Source organism: Callospermophilus lateralis, chromosome 8 (genome assembly GCF_048772815.1).
Source record: "Callospermophilus lateralis isolate mCalLat2 chromosome 8, mCalLat2.hap1, whole genome shotgun sequence".
NCBI classification, from domain to species: Eukaryota; Metazoa; Chordata; class Mammalia; order Rodentia; family Sciuridae; genus Callospermophilus; species Callospermophilus lateralis.
Window position 1 is genome coordinate 124,823,639 of NC_135312.1, and position 24,789 is coordinate 124,848,427.

Here is a 24,789-nt window from a genome sequence, read left to right on the forward strand (position 1 = left end):
TCTATTGACTTAAAACACATCCACAGCTTCTCTTGGTTTTGTATATTAATTTTAGCCACTTTTGCTCTAATGCGACATAATGTCTAACTTGTATATATATTTGTCCTCCTCACTAGCTGCTTTGAGAGAGTCAAACTCTCACAGTGTTGGAGAATCATCAGCCCTACAGTCCTCTAAAGAAATATAACTGCACTACATAGGAGGGGACACTGGTAGAAAGAGACTAGTGTTTGACTCTTCAGAAGAAGTGCCTGGGATTTGGCAATTCCCTATCCATCCATCTCTTGGCGATTGCAGTTATGTTAGGAAGAGTTAGTAGTGTAAGACTGGTGAAATGACTGGTCAGTGGAAGGGTAGTTAATGGCATTCACTTAGGAAACTGAGCCCACATTCCCCCTATTAGCAGGGCGGTGCCCACCCCTTAGCTCTTCCTGGTCCCTCTAGCAAACACAGCACTGGGTGGGTCAGGTAGAACATGGACCCTCAAGAGGTCCACATCAGTGCTGAGCCGAGTGAATACTCTGCCACACATGGCAGATGGGACTTTGCAGATACAATGATTAACAAGCCTGATATAGGAAGATGCTTTGGTTGATCCAGATGGGTCCAATGTACCACAAGGATCTCCAGAAGAGGGAGGCAGGAGTGTCGGAGTGAGAGAGGAATTAGAAGATGCTCTGCTGCTGGTTTTGAAGATGGAGGCAGGCCCGTAAGCCCCAGCATATGGGTGACTTTTAGAAGCTGGAAAAAGCAACAACTCTCTCCTGGAGTTTATAGGGGAACCAACCTTGCCCACACCTTAATTTTATCCAGAGAAGCCCATTTCAGACTTTTGACTCCCAGAACCATAAGACAATAATTTTGTGTTGTTTCGGGTCACAAATTGTGCAATAATTTGTTAATAGCAGTGAAGTGGTCATACTTTTTTTTTTTTAATATGTAACTTCACTCTCTCTCTCTAAGGTAAATGAAAGCAATAAAGAGAAAAAAAAAAGATAGTAAAACACGGAGTGTGCTTGCTTTTCTACTTGAGCTGTTTATTCCACCCAACTTCTCTCCGTTTCCCTCTTCTCCTACTCCAGCTTGTGCCATGAGAACTATTAGTTTTATTAATCCTCTGGGATTTTAGATAATAAAATGGGAATGGGCACTTAAATTCCTGTTCTTTGTGACATTGCTCTCTGGTGCCTAGCAAACACAGTTGTTTTCACACACACGAAGATGGCACTACTGAGGCCATTTAGTCGCATCCCTCATCACCTTGAACTTGGATTGTTGTAAACCTTCTCTGTTCTCCATGGTATACTAAAAATACCAACCATCTCTAATGAAATGAAATGGATCTTTCCAATGCACCATCTTATCATGGAAGTTCTTTATCAAGAATCAATACTGCTCTCCATTTCTTTTTTTTTTTCCCTAACCTTTATTTATTTATTTATTTTTATGTGGTGCTGAGGATCGTACCCAGGGTCTTGCACGTGCTAGATGAGCACTCTACCGTGAAGCCACAACCCCAGCCCTCTCCATTTCTTAATAAGAGGACACTCATCTTCTTCCTCACCTGCAGGACCTGATTCTACTCCAGCTTCCCAGCCTGAGTGGGGACATGCATTCTGTTGGATTGGCTCACTCACCTCCCTGTCTCACCAATCCAACACCATAACATGTCCGTGACCTCCTGAGACCCCTTTCCTTGTCTTTAATCCTTCTTTCTTTTATTTCCCTTCCCCTTCTTTCCATTGTCATTGCTTTTTAAAAGTCTAGCTCAAGTTACCAAGCCTTCTGACTCTTCTGACCTTTTCCTTACCTGATCACGGAATTATTGCTGGAACAATTGATGCAGTTTTATTTGAGAATGGAAGTCTGGATCCTGTATTTGCTTTCGCCTACGGTTTAGGGTAGAGCATGTGGTAATAATGCAAATGGATTTATACTTAGTCAACCTCATTCTCTCCTGACTTCTGAACCCCTTCCTCACTAATGTGTAACCAACGCCACAGATTCTCCAAAAAACTAGTTGTGGGCGGGAGCAGTGGGTTCAGAAGCTGCTAGTGGGCCCAGATAGGAAACCGGGAGGCAATCAGTTCTCTCCAGCTGAGTAAAGTGCTTGGAAAATATTGGAATTTTATCTAGCTATTTGATTGGTCAAATAGTCTTTTTAGAATATTCCCACAGTTTTCTCCATCATTTCACCTTTAAACATAGAAATGCATTATTATTATTATATAAAGTTCTAAGTATTTTCTTAAAATTGTAACCTAGATATCATAACTGAAATTTTCATCTTGCTGGGGTCATCTCTCTTTTATATTTAAGTAAAATTTGACATAAGTCCCCATTCCAATAGAAAGGTCAGTGTTTCTTCCATTATTTCTGAGATTCTAGGAAAGTGACTTTTTTTTTTTTTTTGTAATCACTTCTAGCTCTGAGTTCCTACGTTAGCTCTATTTTTGATTTCCAGTCTGCATTTCCGCCCTTTGAGAGATGCTATCTCTTATCCTGCACAATGTTATCCTGGGGATATTTGCCTTTATCCAATGTCTTTTCTCCTACCAATTTAGGACATTGTGTGCTGCAGAGATTTGGGGGTTGATGGTGGGTTGACCTGGAGGGTCAGAGGTTCTGCACTCCCTGATTTTTTTTTAAAAGTGCACATTCCTGTTCAACCCTTCAGACAGACCTGCCTTAAAAGTTACTGGTCATCTCTTCTACTTAGACACCAGACTTCTAATGTGCTCCCTCCTTAACCTTCTAGATTATGATTCCTGTCTGTTTTTGAGGCACAGACCTCCAGGTAGTCTTTTCTCCCAGATGATTCAAGTCAAGCCTTGAAGGCTTTAAGTTTATAATCAAATGTGTCCATTTAGGTGTGCTCTTGAACAAAAATAGTTTCTCCTTGGGGTAAATCCTGCTAGTAATGCAATAATTTCTTCTCCTTTACTGTGAGTGGAGAACATAAATCTGAGTTACTAAGGAAGACTATAAGATGTCATCACTGCATCTCTTTGTGTTTGGGGATTGTGGATGATCATTGTTTTCTTTTTTAAGGACTTTTTAATCTTCAAAAATTTCTAGAATGATTATAATTGTAATAGAAAAAAGTAAATGAAACATGTCGATCAAAACAAATACAAGAAGGATGATTATTAAAATTGATCAATATATAGGAAATATATATATATATATTTATTTATTTATTTTGTGGTGCTGGGAATTGAACCCAGGACCTTGTGTATGTGAGGCAAGTACTCTACCAATTGAGGTATATCCCCAGCCCTAGTTATTTATATTTTGAAATATTAATTTATCTGTTCATTTCAGAATTTAGGTTCCTAAAAGAAGAGGCTCCTTTTTGGTAAGGGTTTTATAAGTTCCTAATGCAGAGGGGCTCTCTGATAAATGTGCAGTGATGTCTCTTTGATTCACACCCTCATCTGACATATTGGCACTGCTTCAAGACATTAAAGCTTTTTATGGGGAAACTTGATGGGTACAAGTTATTGCCATTATCAGTATAAGACACAAAATAAAATACTCTTAAGTTGGGTCCACGGGAGCAAGGCCTGTAAAGCAAAAATAACTTTGAAGAGAGGGAACTGAAATGATCAGAGATACTGGAAGTATTGAAGATCCACAAATATCAGAGAAAGATATGACGAGACCCAGAAAGATAAAGACTATAAAACATAGAGTTTTTTTTTTTTTTTTTTTTTTTTAGTTTTGTCCCATTTTTTTTTCCTATTTCATCTCTTCTGCTATCACTTTGCTAAATCAACAATTCAGTTTGGACCAGCTGCTCTAGTGATAAAGCTTTAAATAAGGATGTGGAAACCGAGACAAATGATGGAGTCATCTTTTACCATAATATATTTTCACAATGCCTAACAGTTCCCCATTTAATCAAGAGATTGGCAGGACAGGGAACAAGTTGGTAATTTGCAGTTGGGGTGTAATAAAAATGTTATAATTCATGGATGAGACACCAAGACTACATTATGTATTATGAGTTTAACTTGACTTATAACTCTTTCTAGAATTTAAACTGTCATATCCGACCATATGCGTTGACTTTTATAGTGATTTAATGAGTTGTTTGGTGAAAATAAATGTTGACAAAGTTATGAAATTTTCTGACTCTCTATTTTTTTTTTAGTTGCTATTTTCCTTTGAAGACTAGAGCTGGCTGTCTTACAATAACCTGAGAGTCTCTCTTCCCCTGTAATCCATGACTTGGATCTTGATGCCTGGATGGAGTTTGCTCATATTTCATGCTGGACCTTGGTGGATAGTTCATGATAAAGAGAACCTAACAAAATATACTGATATATCTCTGGTGGCAGCAAGATAATGGTGTGAGCTTCGGAAATAGGGGATCCAAAGCCCTTACATTCAAAGTGTCGGTCGATTTGCCACTGAGGTGTTTCATCTTGAGGATGTGGTTCAGCTTTAGCCTAGTTTTTGCTGAGGGGCCATGTTGCAGTGACTCATAGAGCTGCTGGAGTTGAAGTGTGAATGATTGTCCTGTAAGGAGAAGCTCGGTTCCCATGGAAGCTCCTAGGAGACGCTCAGCTACTATGATGGATGACCTTGACACCGAAGGACAGGAAGTAATGCCAAATTGCAATAGTAGGAGTGTAGCAAAGGTTCTTGTCAAATGAGTTGTAATTTGAGCAGGCACCCATTTTATACTTGTTAAGAAAAGTAAGGAACAACTAATTGGCTTATTATGCACTCCCTAATTGGTTCAGCTAACTTTCAGTTATGGCAGAAGGGAATAAACAGGGGAATCCTGTTTGGGGATTTGGCGCGGCCAGAGAGACCTCGGGAGATTTCCCTACATGATAAAAATGATTAGATGCACCACCATTTAGCAAACACAATAAGGAAAGAACCCATAACCTATGCAGAGCTGCCTGACAGTCCTGGCTGTGTGGTCAATGAGCCGTCGTGAGCGTGAGAGTCCCTGGGAATAAAGTGATCTGATGTGTGGGGGGGAATGGCCTCCTTTAGGGCACCTGGTAGCCTGAAGAGTGATTTACCACTCACTTGTCCTCCCAAAGGCCATTTACCTCACAGGGGTGACATATTTCTTATTCATGACTTTCACCCCAAATTCTGCCATTTTCTGCATCTACAAGGGGCAGTGGAGATTCCAGGGAATTACCTAGCTCCTGTGGACCCTCAAACACTTTTTCTTGAATTGCCAGGTGCTTGAGGCAAATGTTTTTTTCACCTAAGTGATAATTGCCTTAATTTTGAATTTCACTTTGGAAATTTGGCCTAGCTTGTGTCATAGGAGGGAAAAGTATTAAAATTGTTAAAGGAAAGCTTTCCTAAGGGCTTCTGAGACTCTTCATAATGCTATGTTTAAAAGAAAATTTGCTTGTGCTATGCAACACAGTAAGTGTCGATGCATTTCTGTCCCTGAACATTGATTATTGAACCTCAGGCTTTAATAGGCAGATTCATAAACGTGGATTACACTCTGAATGCTAAAAAACGGAGTTTGGTATTTTTTAACATGGGAAGATGATCTCTTCTCACCAACTCCACTGCTAACACCTTGAGAGTTCTGGAATGACCTCTCACTGGGAATGAAACTTCCTCATGCTGAGTATGAACGTTAAGGAAATCAGGACTGAGTATTCTCTGGCTAAGCCCAGCCCAGCCAGATCTACTTACCCATGCCGCCAGGCTTTGGTTTCTCTAAATTGTGACAGCTTCTGTTGGGTAGAGACATAATCTAACCGCTTCTCCCCAGTTTGACCAAACTGCACAAAATTCCTTTTTCCATTCTTTGCTTATTTCTTTGTGGGTGGGCAAGGGAACCTGGCCAGCTAGGACACAGGTGGCTCCCTGGCTTGGCTCCCGTAACAAAGCTATCATCTCACACCTGGCTTCCTACTTCCACCCTGGGTCTGGCTGCTGCTTCTACTTTCCATACAGTGGCTAGAGTTATCCTGGTCCTGTGTTATTAAAGCACAAGTTAATTTGGCCATTTTCCTAATAAAATCTCTCTAGTGGCTTCTCATCTCACTGAGACCAAAGTCCCTGGTCCTCACCATGACCAAAATCCCTTCAAAACTGGCCCCTAGCAAGCACTCTGCCCTCTTGGGGACCCTTTCCACTGTTCCAACCCCCCTGGTCACTCCCTGCTCATGTGAAGCCCCGTCTCCCTCAGAACCTTCCTTCTGGCTCTTCCTTCTGCTGGGAATGCTCTTGCCTCCTTATCTTATGGTCTAGTTGCTCAGTTCCTCCAGAAACTGCCCCAATGGCCCTTTATCAGATGATAAGCTTTCCATAGCCACTATGTGGGATAAATGGTGAGCATGTTCCCTCAGTACCCTTCCTTTCCCTTATTCCGCTTTATAGAGATTATCATCACCCGGTATTTCCCATATTTATCTCTTGACGTGTTCTTTGCCAGGCTCCAACCCCACCTGTTTAGAATATGAGTGCCGAGACTTTGTCCTATAGATTACTTCTTGTGGCACATGGAATCTAGTTAGAAAGTGACATTGACAGGCTTCCATTCAGAGTTGTGGGTGGGACTGTGTTCAGCCCTGTGAATCTCGGCAGGTCTGTGACCACTGGTGGAAGTCATGCTGTGAGATTTCTGAGGCTAGACCCTAAAAGGCCGTGTGGCTTCCTCCTGGTTCTCTGGAGACCCCCAGTCCTGAACCCAGCCACCATGCTGTCAGGAAGCCAGCCACACCGAGAGGCGACTTTGAATCGTCCCTGTTGGATCCTCATTGACAGCCAGCACCCACTGCCAGATATGTGACTGAGCAAGACTTTGGGAGGTCTCTGGGCCCTGTCACCACCTCACTGCAGCTGGATCATGACCCCAAGTCCTCGGTGGTCAAACCCTAGAGGTAAGAGACATAATGATGGCTATTTTTTGAGCCACTGAATTTTGGAATATTCATTTAGAATCGGTATTACCCAGGACACTGTGATATTTCCTAGAGCCTGGAACAGTGCCCGAATCATGCTCCTTCAATAAATATTTTCTAAATGAACAATGGCACACTCCTCTGGAGATAAAACACACACACACACACACACACACACACACACACACACACATTTCTATTGGGACACTTAAGTTTTCCTTAACTGAGCATCAACTCTGTTACTTCATTTATGTAGTACATATTTGAAAATTTCAGGTTAGCAATTCCCCTTAAATGTCTAAACACATATATAAAACAGTAAACCACTCATTTGATATGAACAAAGGAAGGTAAAGGTAAGATGAAACTGGAACATTCGTGTTACTATTTTTGATCGTTCCGCTATACAGGACCGTCTTCATAGAGGATGTTATGAAGTCTAGAAAACGATCTTTTGTAGAACAGGTCGCGGTGCTGGAATTACCTGTCCATGGCTCTTGTGTATTTCTTCTCAGTCATTATTGCCCGTCAGTTGGGACTGACAGAGAGTAGACACATGTTCCAGCCTTGCCCACTTTTTCTATACTATCATGACAGCGGGATATCAGACTAAAGCAAAGGAAGGGATCCAGGTTTCAAAGTCGCCGTAACCCACATGAAAGAACATTGCTTTACAATGTGCTCTTTTCTCAATGAGACCTGTCATCCTGGGCCCGCACTGTTTTCCTCCTCACTATCTGTTCCCAATGCCATGGGGAGTTCCAGGCACAACCCTTAAAACTGTCACCTGTCTCCACCCAACCTGATCCAGTCGCTTGGCTTTAGACATGGAGGAGTCAAGCTTGTGTCTTGGGATGGCTGCAGAGAGGCCCGGGAATGCCATTTCTTCCTTCTTTGGCTTAGAGTCACGTGGCTCTTGGCAGGACCCTGTGGCATGACAGGCAGCTCTGCGGTCACACACCTGGCGTTCAAGCATGGAAATCAAGCCTTGTTGAGGTGTCAGGCAGAAGGCCAGGGCCGGCTGTGGCTCTTTTTCTTTGAAAACATGCAGGGGCCATGTAGGAAGTGGCGGTGTCATTTAAGCTACCATCCTAAAATGTCTCAGTCTCCTGTCTGTGCTGGCTACAGTAGGAAACCCCAGGGAGATGGACTATCTCATGACTAATGCTCTTCAGTGTCCTGCCATTCTCCACACTCCAGCCTTGGGGACAGTGGGGACTCTTCAGACAGGGGCTCTATCATGTTCCACGCCCTTCAGTCTCTTGAATCTTGAAGATTTTCTGTTGTTCCTGGGGCCAACAGCAAGCTTGCAAAACAGCATGAATGAAGAAAGTCACATGGGAAATTTACTGTGACCCGCAGGCAGAGGCAGGGCACCTGGCCCTGGGGGACTGCACAGCGAGGCCCAGAATCTTCACACCTGAATGGAGAGAATATGGCCTGAGCCCCAGAGGAGCTATTCTAGCTGCTTCTAGGAGGAGCAGAGACAAACCTTTCCTGCTCAGGCCTGCATTGTTCTGGCTTGAAATTCTGATTCCTCTTGTTTTAAGGGTGCTTTATAAGGTAGAAATAAATATCCGAAAACCATTCCCATCCTGCTTCCCAGAAGGAACGACATTTAACTCCTCCTGGTTTTGATATCTCTTGGTGGCTACTGACAAATGGGAAGACATTTTCTGTCCTGTGATTTATTAATCACAGACATTGCCTATTGATTTTGCCCTATGGTAGGTAAATACTGAACGGTTAAAGTTTTATTTTAATCAAATTGTTTTTTGAGACAAAGACAATGACAAGGCTAATGGAAGGTCACTCATGGCCCATTTCTTCCCACCCTCAATTTCTTTTCTTTCTTCCTTCCTTTTTTTGGTGGTGCTGGGGATTGACCCCAGGGCCTCATGCATGCTAGGCAAGTAGTCTATCACCCACCCATGGCTCCAGCCCTTTTTATTTTGAGACAGGGTCTTGCTAAGTTTCCCAGGCTGGCCTTGAACTTGTGATCCGCCTGCCTCAGCCTCCTGAGTAGCCTGGCCTCTTTGCTCAGTTTCTGCTCCACAAAGTCAACAATTTTCAGTTATTTTAGCTGTTGTCTGGCACTAACCTTTGAATTCCTCAGTAGCAGACTTAGACAATATTTTGATCTTTACCTTTTAGACATTATCTATTGCCTTCTGACTAAAGAAAATGAATTTTAGCTTTCTTAAACTCCACCACCACCCCTTCCTGATACACAAACTTGGATTTCTTTGCACTCCTAGTAGAATCATCACAATTTTTGAGTAACTCTGACTTCACTATCTATCTACTTGACTATGATTATACAAATATTATTCATAATTGAGCTATATTTATATTTCATTTCTTGAGAAACATTTTTTCTTAGAGTTAATAATCATTCTCTTTTTTCTTTTGCTTAGCTTTCTGTGTAATATTAACACTTTAGTCAAAACCTGAAGTGTTTCTGAATATAAATAAACATGTATTCACTTAAAGTAAAAGAATGCAATTCCTCTCTACCATATAATATGAAGATAATGAATCAGTTCCACATTCTTGGGAGATATCCTTCCTGAAGTTCTCTGACTTGCTGCTCACATCTACCCTGGATGCTCTCTAAGACTGCTGAATGACTATTGCCCTAGGGCTTCCTTATTGTGGGAATTTCTTTTATTTCTCTTTTATGGTGGACACTCTGTGTATTCGTTGTGTATTGGTATGTAACAAATCACTCTAGGAGTTAGCAGCTTAAAAGGACAAACATTTATTTTCGCACAGTTTCTCTGGAACAGGTCAGCAAATGGTTCTGGTTCAGGTTTCTCATGAGACTAAAGTTATCTGAAACTGGAGCAGCTGCTTCTGAGCTTGCTCACATGCCTCTTGGCAGAGGATTCAGTTCCCTTTGTTTTTTTTTTTTTTTGTACTGGGGATTGAATCCAGGGGTGTTTTATTTTGAGACACGATCTTGCTAATTGCTTAAGGCCTCACTAACTTACTGAGGCTGGCTTTGAATCTAGATCCTCTTGCCTTAGCCTTCTGGGCTCCTAGGAGTTCACCACGGAGCCCGGTTCAGTTCCTCTTTTTAAAGGGCTATGGCATCCTGGCAGTTGGCTTCTCCCAAAGTCAATGATATGCATGACAGGAAGAGAGGGAGAGGGCGACCAAGGGGCTCTTCTAGCCTGGTCTCAGAAGGGTCAGAGTGCTACTTTTGCCGCCTTCTGCTGGTCATTCGGGCCAATTCTTGTCCAGTGCCCGAGAGGACCGTACAGGGATGTGAATACCAGAGGAGGGGCTCAATTGGGGCCATTGTGAAGAGTCCATATTTTCCCTTCTTAGCTGGAAGGAAAGGAAAAAGTTCCTCTCTTTCATGGGTGGTTTCTTCTAGTAGCGTTTTGGAAAAGATGGGGAGGTAATTTTTTTTAGATGTTGCATTTGTGCCCATTTCTTTATTCTTTGCCTTAGTGATGGTTGGTTAGAGTTCTAGGTGGAGAAGTATTTGCTGTAGTTTGGATCTGAGTGTTCCCCCAAAGCTCACGTGCTGAAGTTTTGGGTCCCCAGTGCAGCAGCATTCAGAGGTGAGCCTTTTCAGAAGGGACTGGACAATGAGGGTTCTGACCTTATCAGCAGATGAACCCACTGAGTGATTCATAATCTGAAGGCATTAGTGGAAGATTCAGGAGGCAGGGTGAACTTGCAGGAAGCAGATTGCTGGTGGGGTGCCCTGGAAGGGTGTATCTATCCCCAACCCTTTCCCAAGTGCCAGGAGCTGAACAGCTTTCCTCTGCTGCACCCCCCACCATGGTATTCTGCCTACAGGTCCCCAAACAACAGAGTCACTGACCAGACACTGAAACCTCTAGAGCCTTGAGCCAAACTCAATCTTTTCCCCTCAAAGCTGATTTCCTCGGGTGTTTGGTCTAAGTCCCAGGAAGCTGGCTAGCATATCATTTTTCTTGAGAGTTTTGAAGCCATCACTCCATTATCATGTCATTTCCAGAGTTGTTACTGTCAGGTCTGATGCCTTTCTGGGTCTCCACTGGCACGTGCACCTATTTTTATGTTCCTGAAGCTTTTAGGATCTTTTCTTTCTCTCTTGTGTTCTGCAGTTCCATATTGATGTCCCTCACCTCATATATTTGTGTATTTCCCTGGAAACATACAGACCTTTTTCCATTTGGAACCTCAAGTTCTTGAATTCTGCAAAGTTTTAATGTTTGTATTTATTTGAAACATTTCTCAGTTATCTCTTTCTGGGGATGTATTTGGTGCGTGTTTAACCTGTACTGGTTCTTTGCTCTTCTAAGCATTATTTTTTTTTTTTTCTATTAGCTATCTCTCCATTTTTCTTTGATCTATTTTCTGAAAGCCCTCTTCAGGTTTATCTTTCAAAACCTTTATTGATTTTTAAATTTCTGCTTTTTGTTTTTAATGTCCAAGAAGTCCTTTGTTGTTTGATGAACGTTCCTTTTGGTGTTTTGTCTTTTTTTTTTTTTTTTTTTTTTTTAGCATTTGTCCTTCCATTCTCTTTCGTTGTTTCGTCCGTGTTGTTCTCTGAGGATGTCTGCCTTAGTCGTTCTGAGCTGTCCGTTAGCAGGTCAAAGTATAGAGCGACAGGTCTCAAGCTACGGGAACTGGGTACAGAGGCAGGACTGTGAAGACTTGGGCTTTAGTTTTGGGTAATTGGTGGGGGCTATTTCATGGAGGGATATGCCTAATCAGTGTTTTAGAGCTCTTTTTCTTTAGATTGTTCAGTTTCCTCAGAGAAAAGTGGCCCAATCTACTGCCTGGGGTGCGTGTGCCAAGGGGAGGGTAACAAACCAGGCCGCTGAGACTCTAGGAGTAGCAAGGGGAATGAGGATCTTACCACCTCTTATGCGTGACTCCACCCAGTTTTCCTGCTTAAGAAGAATGTCCCTCAGTTCTGATGCCATCCCCGAGTCTACGCATTGTCAGGATTAAACCTCTCAGCCAACTGCAGCCCAGGGAGAGAGACAAGCACATGACTTTGAGCTGAGAGGACCTGGGGACCTGGGGGAGGGGTCTAGCTGCTTCAAGGATGGACTCCTGACCAATGTCTCTGTCTCAGACTCACCCTCCCTCCAGGCCTCCTCCCAGGGGCTGGCTGTCTCCTGCAGAAGGAGCATTTATCCTGCCACTTCTGTGCGTACAGGGGCGTTTATTAGGATAGTGCTTCTCAAAGTGGGGTCCAGGGAACTCTGGGGGTCTGAAAGGTCAAAATATTATTTTATAATAATACCCAAATATTATTTACTCTTTTATTTTCCTAGGAACATACCCAGGAATCTTCCCGTGATACCTTTGGTATCACAACAGATTGCATGCAGAAGCAGAGGCAAGAATCTTGCTGTCCTTGGTTAAGGAATGTATTAGAGAGATTTGAAAAAACGTACAACAAGGCTGCTCCTCTCACCATATGATTTTGTTTTGGAAAATATAATTCATTAAGTGTGTTATTAATGTTAAAATATACTGGAATTACTAGTGCTACTTAAATGAATAGATTGTCAAGATATAAGTTTTATAGCTAATATTGATTGATTTGGTTTAGATCTTAAATGCCCAATCAAGGTCTATTTGCTAAAGGCTGAGTCCTCAGCCTATGCTGCTTTTGGGAGGTGACAGACCTTTAGGAGGTGTGATCTAGTAGGAGGAAGTTAGGTCCTCCAGGGGGCATGCCCTGGAAGGGATATGGGACCCTGGCCTTTTCTTTTCTCTCTCTTTGCTTCCTGGCCACCATGAGGTGGGCAGTTTTGCTCCACCACACACTCGCCACCATGATGTTCTGCCTCATCATGGGACCAAAGTGGTAAGGGCCAACCACCACAAACTGAAACCTGTCTTCCAAAATAAACCTTCCTTCCTTTCAAGCTGATTATCTTGGGTATTTTGCAACAGTGATGGAAACACATTCATAGACAGGTAGCACCAGCATGATCTAAACTCTTTTGGTGTCTTCAATAATTTTCAAGAGTCTAGAAGGATCTTGAGACCACCAGGTTGAGAACACTGCATGAGAATGATACTTCTGTGTTCTTTCTTCTGCAATGTTGGGGTCAAACTCAGGGCCTCATGTTGTGCACGCCAGGAGACACTCTACCACTGACCCTCGGCCCTTCTTCTTCCTTCTCGACCACTCCGCAGGTGCCAGGAGTGACTCAGTTAGAGAGAGCGGGAGAGGAACTGTGGGCAGGCTTAGCCCTTTCCTCTCACTTTCATTCAGGAGACCCTGAGGTCTCAGACCTGTCCGGGTTGTCTTCTCATCAGCATTTGGGCGAGGAATCAGCTGGGAGCCTACTGGCTTTGTTTTGTGTTAAGTCTTGAGTTGGCCCATCACGGTTTGCAACCGTGGCTAAGTAAATCTGTTTAACGTGGGGCTGATAGGCACATTTATCTAATTCAGGCAGAATTGGCCCTGCTTTCTAGTAACCAAGGAGACCTTTAACTTTTCAAAAAAGCTTTGTTTTAAAATGATTTTAGACTTATGGAAAAGTTGAAAAAGTCGTTGAGTTACTGTGTATTCTTTGCCCAGCTTTCCCCCGATGGCATGCCACTACAGGATCAAGAGAGGAAGCTGGAGATTCAGAACCCGTTGAAACGAACTCGTCCCTGGGCCCCATTTGACTCTCATTAATTTTCTACTTGTCTTTTTCAAGATCCCACACGGAGGGTGATGCTTTGATTTCCCATTGCCTGGCTCACAGAACTTCTTCTTAACCAGTGAGCACTCAGAGGAAAAGGGAGGTGGTCCCAGGATGCCTTGGCTCCCATCACCTCCAAGTCCTGAATTTTCCAGCATTCTGTGATGTGAGGGAGTTCATGCCTCCTCTCTTCATCCCCACACCCCTCACTCTGGTACTTTCTAGACTCCTCTCTTGGAAACTCCACGACCACAGTTCTCCTGCTTTCTGTCTTCCGGAGTTCTGCTGCTTCCCCTCCTCTCTGCTCTCTGACTCCCTGTGATTCGAGAGGCTTCCATTTTCTCTCCTCACGCAGGGGTTAGCTGCTTAGCCTCCCCCATGCTTTAAGAACTTGGGAGTTAATGCATTTTTTTATTCCTCTAATATTAATAGTGCTCCGATTTCAGGAAAAAGCGGAGATAAATGAATAGATTGAATCTCCTTGTTTAATTAGAAATCTGGCCCCTGATGTATAATCCTCCATTTGTAGATTATTTTTGCTTTTCAATGGAGAATCTTATTTAAATACCCTCAATGAGCATTGTACTTAAACAAAGCTTTCTAGTCACTCTTAAAGCAAATAAAGACTACAGAAAAATTAGGGAAAAATTGGGTTAGCTTCTTCACTAATTTTGCAGGTATATCTATTGTAGTCAAACACCTCTGGGCCCTGATTAGAATGCTTTTGTAACTTATCTTGCGTTTCTTAGCTTGGAATCAGAAGCCTGTTAAAGTCCAGGGATTTGCTGTGTCCTTTGGGCTCGGCGGGCGTCATGGTCCCTCCAGCTACTCACTGCTCAGAGAACCAACAGCCGGCCTCTCCCAGTCTCCTCTTTCAGTTTCTGAAGGAGGAATTGCTGCCAGGAAGAAATACTATCTTATCTCCGTTTCCCAGCTCCCAACTTTCTTCTATCATTTTCTCATATTCAGCTGAAAAGAAAGAGGGAATTTACAGCTGTATAATACTTTTCTGCACTGAAGGTATTTGATTTTCCTTGATTACTTTCCCCTGAATTAAAAAGGAATTAAAAGGGTTCTTGTTAATAGAAGAAGAGCATATCATTCTCTTCCCATCTCTTATTTAAAACTTTTACCTTGGTACATGTCCTCTCCTTGTCTTCCACTTGACCTAGTGGTTGGTTATGTGTCCATAGAGATGTGTTAGGTTGTTGGTTGGGGATCCAGAAGCTGCATCGCTGATTTCCTCTGGCCAAGGAGGAGAGCGAGGACTGGGAACGGGCGTGGGAAGTGGAGAAGAGGTCTCTGGGACACCACGCACGGACACACTGCTTCATTTCACATGAAGCACATGTGACAGATTATGAATCTTGGTTCATCTTGGGAGTGGGAATGGGTGTTTATAATATCATTTGTACTCCTTATTTACTTATTTATTTTAAAGGCAAATTTATTTATTTATTTTTAAAAATGTTCATTTAGTTGTAGATGAACACACAGTATCTTCATTTATTTTTATATGGTGCTGAGGATTGAACCCAGTGCCTCACACGTAGGAGGCAAACACTTTACCACTGAGCTACAGCCTCAGCCCCCTGTACTCTTTATTTTAAAAACAATTTTTCAAATTTAGAAGTATATGTAGATGGTAGATATCGTGTGGTTTTAATAGAGAGAATACTGACGACTTGGTCTTCTGTCACCGATGAATGAATCATTTTCCAAAATGAAATGATTCTCTGCAATTCCAATTGAACTTCCAGGTGTATAAATCACACACTTCCTGAGCCATGCCCACCTTGGTATGGGTTAGAATAACAACAGGTATGAGCAGTATTTCACAATATCTGCTTCCAATTTCCTTGAACAAAGTTCAGCCCTCTCAGGTTTGGCAAACTAGCCTGATGATCTTTAAGATAATGTCGGTGCCATAGGAACTTCAACATCTCCTCTCCCGGTGGTGACATTAATGACTTTGATTATTGCAGATGCCAAATGTTGCTACATCACTAGCGCCCACCCGAGGCACACAGCTGCCAATGTCCGTGTTCAAGTCACTGATTGCCGTGTGCTTGGTGCTAAGGGCACTGAAGCCATGCATGGTGTTGAGGTGCTCAATGCAGTGGAGACCACCACCTGGCCACTACTGGCACCAGGTTGCTGATGCTTTACAGTCTAAAGGTTCCCCAGGGAGGATCAGAAGAGGAAGCATTGTGGCTCCTATTGGCGCAACCTGCTGTAGGTGTGGGCTGGAGGGGCGTCTGAGTGACAGCTACATGCCACCCTCTCACTTCCTTCCAGGCCGAGGCCATTGATGCTTTCTAGGATGACTTCTTTCCTGGGAAGCGCCTTCATCATTGTGGTAACTTGTTCCGGGTGAGCCTGTTCCAACAGTTCTTTTCAATGTCCAGATACGCTAAATTTGAGGTGAGCACAATTTAGATTCCAGCTGGGGCCCTGTTACAAGTTGTAAAGCATTTACATTTTTTTAAACATGATTAAAAAAAGATACTTTTTCTATTATGGGTCATTTACATTCCTGACTTTAGAAATTTGTTATTATTATTATTATTTGTAATTTTAGTGTAGGCAACTGTGAAAACAAGGTACCCTGAGTCTCTGGGAATTATCTAGAAAATAAAAGCATAATGATGACTTTAGATATATGTAAATCATCTCTTAAATACAAATGTTGCAGAAGTCCAGAAGCAGGAAGCCAAAATGTCAAATTAGCTGTATTAGCATGACCAAAGCTATTATGAGTTACTTTGAATTCATGTCCTAAGAACCTAACTTGTCAATCAGAAGAGGAAGTAGATAGTCAGTGACGGCAGTTAGCAAAGTCACAAAGTTCTGAAATCATGAATACACTGTGACCCGGGGAAGTTCTCCTGGCCTGCACATGTCCCTTGTCTGGGGACAGGAAGAGTCTTTGTGGCTACATACCCCAAAGCCGAGTGCTGTTGAGCTGATCCATGACCACTAAATAAATGGGTTACAACTGAGCTCCCCGTAAACATCCAATCCTCTTGCGAATCACATTTTTTTATTTTAAAGATGTATATTTTTCTTTTATAAATAAGGTTAGTTAATGTGATTCTATCCTCAGAGTAATGAGTTATTCTTGTGTTGTAAAACAAATCAAGTATTTGAGCTTATAAAATTGAGGGAAGGATTCTAGACCAGAGTGAGCGTCCTTGGCAGCCACACAGCACCCTGCCTGGCTACACAGAGCACCCGCAGAAGTGATGGAGAACATTTAGAACACAGGAAAAAGCCATAATCCCCGTGTCATAGTTTCTGTGCTGCTGCCAAGGTTGGTGTGACCATTTTCTACGTGTGCACCTGTGGTTTGGTCCGTTTAGGCTGCAAAACAAAGAACCACAGGGCTGGGTAGTTTATGAAGAACAGACGTGTATTTCCTCGGAGTCCTGGGAACTGAGAAGTTCAACATCAAGGTACCTCCAGCAGGGGCTGCTCCGTCCTCACGTGGTGGAGGGTGGAAGAGGGGAGAGCTCTGTGCCCTCCTGTGGTGGAAGGGCAGGGTGGGGCCAACTCCCCCCTCAGCCCTTCTGTAAGGGTCCTGCCCTCATGACTCAGTCACTAAAGGACCCACTGCTCAATGCCATTGCATTGTCAGCAAGTGTGCACATGTGAATTTTGGAAATCATAGTAGTCATTCAAACCGTAGCACTATGTGTGAGTGTGAAGAGTGTGTATACGTATACACACACGTTAGATTTGCATACACATATTGTTTTGTGGTGTGAGTACAATTTAGTTTTTGATATTTAAATTTAACTTCATCTGTAGGCTCATTTAATGATTATTTATTGTGTTGCTATCCAATAGTGCTGTTTTAGATACTGTTCTTGGCAGAGGAAAAAGTCTTTCTCTGTCAAAGAGTGTGCCTTCTAAAGAGAGGGACGGAAAATAAACAAAGGAAGGACCAAATCCGTGGCACATCCGGTGGCAGTCCATGACAGGAAGAGTACATAAGGCAGAGGAAGGAGAAGGGTTGTGTGCTCTGAAGGGTTAGAGATCAGAGGAGGCAGATATTGAATAAAGGACTGACTCAATCCAAGAGAACGCGGGATCAATGACAAGGGGGAGAACTAGTTGGAATAAGATTTGGGATTTACTGATATACAAAAATCATTTTACTGTCATACTTAAAACTTGGTCAGATACATTATGGCTATTAACTTTTCACTACATCCGGCGTTTTAGAATATTAGCTATTTATTAGATACTTAGACCATCATTGTCTTAAAATACCCTGGTGTGTCTATTTGGATGCATAGTCATTGGGACAGAAAGGGCGCATGTGCGTGTGTGTTCCTGGACTGTAGGCCTTTCAGGAACCTCATTCTCCCTGTGCATTAGATCCGGGCAGAACAATCCTCTTCAGGGCCCTCCAAGGCTAGGAATGTTCACACTCATCCTACGATTTTCCTACCTCCCCGCATTATGGTCCAGGTTCACGTCTTAGAAAAGGTTTTCACAACCAGCTGATAACCATCTGGATCACCTTTTCCACGAGGTGATTGCTGACTGTCCCAGTTCAGTTAATCCAATTTCCACTCACTCAGCACTTACCAGGCTCCCGCTTGGCGGTGGGTGGTGGGGAATTGAGGCCAGAGATGGAAGACAAAACAGGTCTCCTGACAGAGCTCCAGAGGAGAGACGGGGAGTGAGAAGCTGGGGGGACGGGTGCAGGGACAGAGGCAAGGTCGGGTGTGGGGAGCCAGCAGGGAGGGCGGGCAGCAGGCAGCACTGGAGGTCCTCACGGTCAAGGGGGTCAGCCTGTCAGCGGTGTTTACCACAGTTTTAGGAGCAATCCCTGACTTCTTGTATTGATGAAAACAATTTCACTTCTGGTTATATACCCCAAAGAACTGAAAACAGGGACTCAGAAGACATATTTGCACCCCTGTGTTCACAGGAGCATTGTTCACAATAGCCAAAACGGGAGGACGACTCAAACACCCAGCATGAACGGTTCTATACGTACAGTGGAATGTCTTCCAACCTTAAAAAGGAATGAAAATTTAATACTACGCTTGCGAATATTTTGCTCAGTAAAACAACCCAGACACAAAAAGACCAACATTGTGTGATTCTACTTATCTGAGTTACTTAGAATAGTTAAATTTCTAGAGGCAGAATATGCAATAGTGGTCACTAGGGGCTGGAGCGGAGAGAGGTACAGAGTTTATACTGGCATGGCGAAGAGGTTCCGGACATGAACTGTGGTGACAGCCGCATAACAAAGTGAATATACCTAATGCCACTGAACCGTACAGTTAAAAATAGTTAAAATGCTATTTTCAGCCATGTACACTTTAGCACAACTGAGAAAAGATAAGCTGAGATGACTTCCTTGTGCACGTAGGTGATGTCCTGGTGTGTGATTCAGATTTCCTGGAGTTTGGCTTATTATTCTAGAACCTAGAACCGGGCTCAGCCGATGGTATTTCATAGCCCTTAATTATTTTGTGAAAACAATTATGTGATTTTTATAGTTCCCCCAGGTACATAGAAAGTACTGATTTTGTTGTCCATACCCCAAAATATATCACTGACAAAAGAAAAAGAATACTTTTAATAAATCATAGCACCAAGCACCAATGAAATCACAAGAGGGGAAATCACAAGAGGCGAAATCACAAGAGGCCATACAGCACCCCCCAGCTCTCTTCTTGGATCCAGCCCTGAGCTGACGTCACTCAGCAGCTGCCACGTTGGAGACAATGTGGTGGAGATGAAGAGAAGGGACCTAGTTGCAGAACTATGAGCAGGAACAAGTTTGGTTTGTTGCTTTAAGCCCGCATGCTGAAGGGTGATTTGTTTTGCGACCATAGACAAGTGCAATGGTTGATTCAAAGGGAGCTTAAAAACTGTGGCAAACCACTGGGCACAATGGTGCATACCTATAATCCCAGAAACTTGGGAGGCTGAGGCAGGAGGATCGCAAGTTTGAGGCCTCTCTCAGCAGCTTAGCGAAACCCTGTCTTTAAAAAAAAAAAGGCTGGGGTGTAGCTTAGTGGTAGAGAGTACTTGCTCAGCACGCAGGAGGCCCTGGGCTCCATCCCCTGTACAGAAAATATCAACAAAAACTCCACAAACAAATAAAGCAAGCAAGCAAATAACAAGAGCAACAGAAAACCTGCAGCAAACTGTCATTTACCACGTTCTCATGCCACCACTTTGGGCTCCACGGCTCTTTCTTTAAGGGCTCTCAATCCAGGCCAGAGGCAGAAGCTGCAGCCCCCTCACTAAAACGGTCAGGCGGGGCTCTTACAGTGCCTTGATCATTGCTGAATTTCCCGTTCATTTTCGCGAACGCGCTGCTCTTAGGTGCCTCTTACCATGTGCGCTGCTCATAAATTATCTTCAATGCAGACACATTTTCAGAGTTTCTTCTTGAAGGTCATTTCGCTTTCACAGAGAATATTCTAAACAAAGTTTGAACAGTTTCCTAGCAGAGGCTTACATTTATCTAATGGCAAACTATAGGATGCCCTAGACTATTTTTTTCTTTCATCAAGGATTTCAGGTAACAGAGGCATAATTCGACTCTATCATTAGAAGCTGGAAGAATGTTTGGGAGGACTGATTCTTTCTTCTCCCGTAAATTAACGCCATGGTTAGGTTCCTGTAACTTGGTAAGCTTGTCTTACGTGGGACTCACTGAGTGTAAGGAGGCTGATTGATGGAAAGATTTCTTGGGACTTAACTTCTCCATGTTCCTCTTTATTGCCATTCCAGAACTTCTGCGGATGGCAAAGTTGTTTAGGAAAAGGAAGCCAGGCCTTTTAAGAGCTGGCAGAGGAGCAGAACACAGCAGGTTGTTCTCCTAGTTCAGGGAGTGTGTGCAGAGTGGGGCCTGAATCATGCTCAGGCCACTCATTAGCTGAAGGATCTCAGGCAAACTGTTCACCCTCTCCGTGCCTCAGTTTCTCCTATGCAAAATAGGGATAATAGGAGTTACTACTTCATAGGGAAGTGAGGGTTAAGTGATTTTAAAGTACCTAGGACATGGAGCATGAGATAGGAGCCACATAAGCCTTAGCTGCTGCTACTATTGCTATATGTATTATTAATGGACACCCAGTTAAGTTTGTTGAACGAATGAGTGACTGTTGCCACTCTGCTGTGCCCTAGATTTTCCCTTTTGTATAAGTTTCTATGATTTTTCAGCTTCTTGGCTCCACTTATCTTGGTTTTTGAGGACCCCATTTAGAGCTACTGGACTCTTGTAGCATTGAGCTGAATTTTTATCCATATACATATTTCGATGGCTTACCCGCTGGCCTTCCAGAGCCCTGGAGTTTAGATCTTCCTGTCCCTTTTGACCTTGGTTCTTTAAATAAAACTAGTCCATCCACGAGAGGAGTAAGAGCTCACTGTGCACCTTTTCCTGCTCCTTGTTCAGACTCCCCTCTGGCTGGCAGGCTGTTCCTGGTTGTCTCCCTGCCTGGATCTCTCATCATTTGCCTTCATCAGTGGGTCATTAATATGCATTTCTTCAGTTTTCAGGATTTTATCTGCTCTGCTCACACTTCAACTTGGGTCTTTTCAGCTCATTTCCATCTGCAAGACGTAGATGCTATATCTGCCCGTCCCTTCCCAGGTGACCCGTACCAGACAGATTCACTGCCAAGAGCTCTTAGATGCAGACCTGGGGGCCACTCTCCCAACTCCCAAGGCCTGTCCAGTCTGAAACTGGCCCCCGCTCCATCTTGATGAGCTTTATCTGGAGCCTCCATCAGCTTAGAGACACAACTTAGCAAGACACATCTGTTTTGTATTTCTATCTTAGCTTCTTAATATTTCATTGTGTTTATCTATTTTTCTTCTTATATTAAAAGTATTTTTATGGAAGAACTGGATGTTTTGTGCTATATATGTGACAGAGCTTGGGCATGTTTGTCCCGGTCTGTGGACTAAGTTCTTGATCTATATCTTGCTTTTGAGGATTCAGGGTCTGTTGCTAGAAATGCCAGGAGGGGGTCATGTGACCTCTGGGGTTGTCTTGCCTGGCTCTGTATCAGCCGGCTCAACGGTTGCTTGAGAGCTCTTTTGCTCCTGGGTTTTGGCTGCGTAATGACACTGCATTGGCCTATGTGACGAAAGACTTTGATTCAGGTTTCAATCCTTTGGATGATTCATTTTAGGTCTTTGGGTCCAGTTTTCTGATTTGTAAGAGTAGGGCAATAATACCTTTGAGAATTCTCTGAGGATTTAATGCAATAATTCTGATCATATACACAGCTGGTCCATAGGACTTTGTATAAATTAGAAACAGGTGCTCCTGCCTCCAGGCAGACACAGCCCTGTGCCAGCATGTGCCTGTGAGCAGAGGGCAGGCTGATCTCCCCGCCCCCCTCTTGGCTGGAGAAATGACCTGACACAGGTCACACTTAGTGCAAATGTATGCAGAGATCCTGAGATTTTCCTTCCCATTTAAAAAATTGTGTTAAAAGACATATGACATAAAATCACCATCTTAACCATTTTAAGTGTATAGTTCTTTGGTCTTAATTATGTTCATAATATTATGCAACCATCACCACCATCCATCTCCACAATCTTTTTTAAAACTAAAATTCTGGGCTGTGGCTGGGGCTCAGCGGTAGCGCACTTGCCTGGCATGTGTGAGGCACTAGGTTCAGTTCTCAGCGCCACATATGAATAAATAAAGGTCTATCAACACCTTAAAAATCCCCAAACAAACAAACAAACAAAAAACCTAAAATTCTACCTCAAAACAATAACTCTCATTTCTCCATCCTACCAACCCATCATCCTCTTTTCTGTATGGATACCCCATAACTTCTGAAGTTTAGTTTGCAATGATGAAATATTATATGCATACATACGAGTAATTATTACTAGTTATAAGATCTATCATCTCTATCTATCTATCATCTCTATGTATCTATCATCTGTCATTTATTGTCTCTCTGTGTTTAGTCATTCTCTCTCTTTCCATGGAGGATTTGAGGTGGCATTAATGACATAATCACAGCTAATGTTTGCCCAACTCTCTTCTTTCGGCCTAGATTACTTTACCATTTACATAATGGTCCTACTAGAAGGTTATCCCATCTCTCATTTACCGATGAGTGACTGGGTCTCAGACACTTAGTCATAAATGGTGGAGCTAGGATTGGAACCCAGATTTTCTGACTTAAATCTGTGTTCTTCTACCAAGATGATGCCATCTAATCAGCCTACCACTGTGATTAAATACTGTATGAGAACTGTTTTTCTTATTTTCTGTATTGTATTTCAAAATTGGAGCTGCTTTTCAGCAACTGAAAGTAAACAGAAATCAACATGTATTGTTATAAGCACAATGGGGACCCGCAGAGTCGGTCTTTCTGTGTTGGTGTACTGACTGTCACTGTAAGAAAATTTAATTTAATTTATATGTGAGAGAAACAGCTCATTCAACGGAAGGGATGCGGATTTCATAGAAATGAGCTATGTTCAAAGGGACTCAGGTGGCCAGGGGAAAGGGAGATGGGGACAGCATTAATACCTGCAGCTTAGGTAATCACTCACCATCGTTTATTGTGGCTGCTGTCTATTGTCACATAAATAGATCATGTCCCATGGAGTACAGGGGGGATTTCCCTAAGCAGCACGATTACTAAACACAATTGGATTTTAGATAAATCTCCCATATCCGTTTCATATCACCCTTTGTTACAGGATTTCAAAATGCTTGTGGAACACTAAGGAAATGAAATGATATCTAACTCTCATTAAAAAAAGCAGGGGTTCTGCATTGATGGTCATGAGAAATATGAAGGGAGAGAGATTTTGAAATGTCATGTGATACCCTTGGAACCACAACTCTGGGCTTTGGGAATCACCCGCCAACCCCTGAGCATTTCCTTGAGAAGATGCTGTTCCTTGGTTGCTTCTCCGGTAATTCATGTAGTTCCAATAACATTTTTATTGTTCAGAGTCAACATTGCATTTTTTTCTTCCAGGGCTACCAGATTTGGGAAACCTCATGAAGTAAACTGGAGCTATGTTCAAGGGACTCAGGTGGCCAGGGGAAAGGGAATACAGGCCTTCAGGAATTTTTCTAGAAGTATAAAGTCTTGGAAGCCGTTTCTTTTGCGAAAAGTGCCAAAGTCATGGGACCCTCAGAATAAAGGGACCCCGAGGCTGGGGGACAGATGTTGAGCTATAAGAAAGGAATTGATCCTTCCTCGTATCCTTTGTCAGGAATCAGGACAAACACACACAACCTAGTCTAAATTTGTCAGCTGTGTCTTGGGAGACATAATTTGATTGATGGTGACACTGAATCTAGCTTACAGAGACCAAGAGAGCCCATATGGTGCTTGGTGTTTTGGCAAGAAATGTGATTTATGTAGGAACTTATGGCTTTAAATTCAGCCATGGAATGATTTTAAGGATATAAAGGAACTTTAGGTGAGTCCAACACAGTGTAGTCTAAGATTTTTGTTTTCAATGAAGAAATTGCCCCAGGGTCCCTATAATGTGTTACTGCTGATTCTAAGAACTTTTGCGGTATCTTGTCCTTCACTCATCACACATTCTGCTACTTCCTTTGTTTTTCAAGATGGGGACAAACATTTTCCTTTAAGAAAATAGTAGATTAAATTTACTTATGACTTTAAAAACGATATCAGCACTGTCATTTCTTATTGTTTCATCTAATCTTCTTGAGAACCTGTGGCCCAAGTATATTGTTACTGCCTCTTACAGACGAGGAACCAGGGCTTACAGAGGAGATCCAAACTGCACACTCCATCAGGGCCAGAACCCGGAGGATCTCATCTCAGAGAGGTACCCTGAGCCACCACCAGAAACCAACGCCCTCCACTGTGGTCTCTGCCTAGGGAGTTCCTGTTGAACATGGTTGGTCCAGCTGATGGAGCCTGGGGGAGACAACAAACTCGGCACTGTCCAGCTCAGCACTGTCTTCCTCTCTCTTTCCCACACTCCTATTTCTGCCATGATGGCCTTTCCCACCTGGGGCAGCCCACATGTGGATGAAGTGTTTACCCAGGGCTTCAGCTGGACGTATCCTTCTTGTTTTATTTTTACCTTTGATTGTAAAGGTCCTTAGGACACAGACTTTTTACTGTTTGTTTAGTGCAATCTTATTTATCGTATAAGGTCATGTATACTTTTGAGGTACACGTGAATACTAAAATAACCAATCATATGACTTGTGTAGTCTTGTG